The sequence below is a fragment of the Triticum dicoccoides genome, chromosome 4A, assembly GCF_002162155.2.
Source record: "Triticum dicoccoides isolate Atlit2015 ecotype Zavitan chromosome 4A, WEW_v2.0, whole genome shotgun sequence".
Classification (NCBI taxonomy): Eukaryota; Viridiplantae; Streptophyta; class Magnoliopsida; order Poales; family Poaceae; genus Triticum; species Triticum dicoccoides.
Genome location: NC_041386.1, coordinates 541,815,575 through 541,820,877, shown reverse-complemented (window position 1 = coordinate 541,820,877; position 5,303 = coordinate 541,815,575).

Genomic DNA, 5,303 nt, shown 5'->3' with positions numbered 1-5,303 from the left:
CGGCGTGGTGGTGGAAGTAGCGGGATTCCAACAGGGCTTTGCCAAGCGCTGCGGGAGGAGGGAGATGTGTCATGGGAGGGAGAGGGAGGCGCCAAGGCTTAGGTATGGTTGCCCTCCCTTCCCCCCACTATATATAGGGCCAAGGGAGAGGGGGGCGCAGCCTTGTCCCTTCCTCCAAGGAAGGGTGCGGCCAGGGAGGAGTCCCACCTCCCCAAGGCACCTAGGAGGTGCCTTCCCCCTTTAGGACTCTTCCTTTCCCTCATCTCTTGGCGCATGGGCCTCTTGGGGCTGGTGCCCTTGGCCCATACAGGCCAAGGCGCACACCCCTACAGCCCATGTGGCCCCCGGGGTAGGTGGCCCCACCCGGTGGACCCCCGGGACCCTTCCGGTGGTCCAGGTACAATACCGGTGACCCCGAAACTTGTCCCGATAGCCGAAATAGCACTTCCTATATATAATTCTTTACCTCCGGACCATTCCGGAACTCCTCGTGACGTCCGGGATCTCATCTGGGACTCCGAACAACTTTCGGGTTACCGCATACTTATATCTCTATAACCCTAGCGTCACCGAACCTTAAGTGTGTAGACCCTACGGGTTCGGGAGACATGCAGACATGAACGAGATGACTCTCCGGTCAATAACCAACAGCGGGATCTGGATACCCATGTTGGCTCCCACATGTTCCACGATGATCTCATCGGATGAACCACGATGTCAAGGACTTAATCAATCCCGTATACAATTCCCTTTGTCTAGCGGTACGATACTTGCCCGAGATTCGATCGTCGGTATCCCGATACCTTGTTCAATCTTGTTACCGGAAAGTCTCTTTACTCATTTCATAACACATCATCCCGTGATCAACTCTTTGATCACACTATGCACATTATGATGATGTCCTATCGAGTGGGCCCAGAGATACCTCTCCGTTTACACGGAGTGACAAATTCCAGTCTCGATTCGTGCCAACCCAACAGACACTTTCGGAGATATCTGTAGTGTACCTTTATAGCCACCCAGTTACGTTGTGACATTTGGCACACCCAAAGCACTCCTACGGTATCCGGGAGTTGCACAATCTCATGGTCTAAGGAAATGATACTTGACATTAGAAAAGCTTTAACATACGAACTACATGATCTTGTGCTAGGCTTAGGATTGGGTCTTGTCCATCACACCATTCTCCTAATGATGTGATCCCGTTATCAACGACATCCAATGTCCATGGTCAGGGAACCGTAACCATCTATTGATCAACGAGCTAGTCAACTAGAGGCTTACTAGGGACATGGTGTTGTCTATGTATCCACACATGTATCTGAGTTTCCTATCAATACAATTCTAGCATGGATAATAAACGATTATCATGAACAAGGAAATATAATAATAACTAATTTATTATTGCCTCTAGGGCATATTTCCAACAGTCTCCCACTTGCACTAGAGTCAATAATCCAGTTCACATCGCTATGTGACTAACACTCAAGGTCACATCCCCATGTGACTAACACCCAAAGAGTTTACTAGAGTCAATAATCTAGTTCACATTACCATGTGATTAACACTCGATGAGTTCTGGGTTTGATCATGTTATGCTTGTGAGAGATGTTATAGTCAACGGGTCTGAATCTTTTAGATCCGTATGTACTTCACAAATTTCTTTCTCATCTTGTAGATGCAACTACTACGCTACATTTGGAGCTATTCCAAATAACTGTTCTACTATACGAATCTAGTTTACTACTCAGAATAATCTAGATTAGTGTCAAAGTTTGCATCGGCGTAACCCTTTACGACGAACTCTTTTACCACCTCCATAATCGAGAAAATTCCTTAGTCCACTAGTTACTAAGGATAACTTTGACTGCTGTCCTATGATCCATTCTTGGATCACTCTTGTACCCCTTGACTGACTCATGGCAAGGCACACTTCAGGTGCGGTACATAGCATAGCATACTGTAGAGCCTACGTCTTAAGCATAGGGGACGACCTTCGTCCTTTCTCTCTATTCTGCCGTGGTCGAGCTTTAAGTCTTAACTTCATACCTTACAACTCAGGCAAGAACTCCTTCTTTGACTGATTCATCTTGAACACCTTCAAGATCATGTCAAGGTATGTGCTCATTTGAAAGTACCATTAAGCGTTTTGATCTATCCTTATAGATCTTGATGCTCAATGTTCAAGTAGCTTAATCCAGGCTTTCCATTGAAAAACACTTTCCAAATGACCCTATATGCTTTCCAGAAATTCTACGTCATTTCTGATCAACAATATGTTAACAACATATATTCATCAGAAATTCTATAGTGCTCCCACTCACTTCTTTGGAAATACAAGTTTCTCATAAACTTTGTATAAACCCAAAATCTTTGATCATCTCATCAAAGCGTACATTCCAACTCCGAGATACTTACTCCAGTCCTTAGAAGGATTGTTGGAGCTTTGCATACTTATTAGCATCTTTCAGGATTGACAAAACCTTCCGGTTGTATCACATACAACCTTTCCTCAATAAAATCATCGAGGAAACAATGTTTTGACATCCTATCTGCAAGATTTCATAAATAATGCAGTAATCGCTAATATAATTCCAACAGACTCTTAGCATCGCTACGAGTGAGAAAGTCTCATCGTAGTCAACTCCTTGAACTTGTCGGGAAACATCTTAACGACAAGTCGAGCTTTCTTAATGGTGATACTTACCATCATTGTCCATCTTCCTTTTAAAATCCATATGTACCTAACAGCCTTACGACCATCAAGTAGTTCTTCCAAAATCTACACTTTGTTTTCATACATGGATCCTATCTCGGATTTTATGGCCTCGAGCCATTTATCAGAATCCGGGCCCACCATCGCTTCTCCATAGCTCGTAGGTTCATTGTTGTCTAGCAACATGACTTCCAAGACAGGATCACGTACCACTCTGAAGTAGTACGCATCCTTGTCATCCCACGAGGTTTGGTAGTGACTTGATCTGAAGTTTCATGATCACTATCATAAGCTTCCACTTCAATTGGTGTAGGTGCCACAGGAACAACTTCCTGTTCCCTGCCACACACTAGTTGAAGTGAAGGTTCAATAACCTCATCAAGTCTCCACCATCCTCCCAATCAATTCTTTCGAGAGAAACTTTTCCTCGAGAAAGGACCCGATTGTAGAAACAATCCCTTATTGCTTTCGGATCTGAGACAGGAGGTATACCCAACTGTTTTGGGTGTCCTATGAAGATGCATTTATCCGCTTTGGGTTCGAGCTTATCAGCCTGAAACTTTTTTACAGAAGCGTCGCAGCCCCAAACTTTTAAGAAATGACAGCTTAGGTTTCTCTAAACCATAGTTCATACGGTGTCATCTCATCGGAATTACGTGGTGCCCTATTTAAAGTGAATGTGGTTGTCTTTAATGCCTAACCCATAAACTATCATGGTAATTCGATAAGAGACATCATGGTATGCATCATATCCAATAGGGTGCAGTTATGATGTTCGGACACACCATCACACTATGGTGTTCCAGGCTGTATTAGTTGTGAAACAATTTCCACAATGTCTCAATTCTGTGCCAAACTCGTAATTCAGATATTCATCTCTATGATCATATCATAGATATTTTATCCTCTTGTCACGACGATCTTTCAACTTCACCCTGAAATTACTTGAACCTTTCAATAATTCAGACTCGTGATTCATCAAGTAAATATACTCAACATCTACTCAAATCATCTGTGAAGTAAGAACATAACGATATCCACTACATGCCTCAGCACTCATTGGACTGCACACATCAAAATGTATTACTTCCAACAAGTTGCTTTCTAGTTCCATTTTACTGAAAACGAGGCTTTCAGTCATCTTGCCCATGTGGTATGATTTGCATGTCTCAAGTGATTCAAAATCAAGTGAGTCCAAACGATCCATTTGTATAGAGTTTCTTCATGCATATCTACCAACAAACATGGTTTGCATGTCTCAATCCTTTCAAAAATGAGTGAGTCCAAAGATCCATCAACATGGAGCTTCTTCATGCGTTTTATACCGATATGACTTAAGTGGCAGTGCCACAAGTAGGTGGTACTATCATTACTATCCTATATCTTTTGGCATGAACATGTGTATCACTATGATCAAGATTCAATAAACCATTCATTTTAGGCGTAAGACCATTGAAGGTATTATTCAAATAAACAGAGTAACCATTATTCTCCTTAAATGAATAACCGTATCGTGATAGACATAATCCAATCATGTCTATGCTCAATGCAAACACCAAATAACAATTATTTAGGTTTTAATACCAATCTCGATGGTAGAGGGAGCGTGCGATGCTTGATCATATCAACCTTGGAAACACTTCCAACACATATCGTCAGCTCACCTTTAGCTAGTCTCCGTTTATTCCGTAGCTTTTATTTTGAGTTACTAACACTTAGCAACCGAACCGGTATCTAATACCCTGGTGCTACTAGGAGTACTAGTAACGTAAACATTAACATAATGTATATCCAATATACTTCTATCGACAGTCTTCTCATCTACCAAGTATCTAGGGTAATTCTGCTCCAGTGGCTGTTCCCCTTTATTACAGAAGCACTTAGTCTCGGGCTTGGGTTCAACTTTGGGTTTCTTCACTTGAGCAGCAACTGACTTGTCGTTTCATGAAGTATCCCTTTCTTGCCCTTGCCCTTCTTGAAACTAGTGGTTTCACCAACCATCAACAATTGATGCTCCTTCTTGATTTCTACTTTTGTGGTGTCAAACATCGCGAATATCTCAAGGATCATCATATATGTCCCTGATATATTATAGTTCATCACGAAGCTCTAGTAGCTTGGTGGTAATGAATTCAGAGAAACATCACTTTCTCATCTGGAAGATCAACTCCCACTCGATTCAAATGATTGTTGTACTCAGACAATCTGAGCACAAGCTCAACAATTGAGCTTTTCTCCTTAGTTTGTAGGCTAAGAAAATCGTCGGAGGTCTTATACCTCTTGACGTGGGCACGAGCTTGAAATCCCAATTTCAGCCCTCGAAACATCTCATATGTTTCGCGACGTTTTAAAACGTCTTTGGTGCCTCAACTCTAAACCATTTAACTGAACTATCACGTAGTTATCAAAATGTGTATGTCAGATGTTCGCAACATCCACAGACGACGTTCGAGGTTCAGCACACTGAGCGGTGCATTAAGGACATAAGCCTTCTATGAAGCAATGAGGACAATCCTCAGTTTACGGACCTAGTCCGCATAATTGCTACTATCAACTTTCAACTAATTTTTCTCTAGGAACATATCTA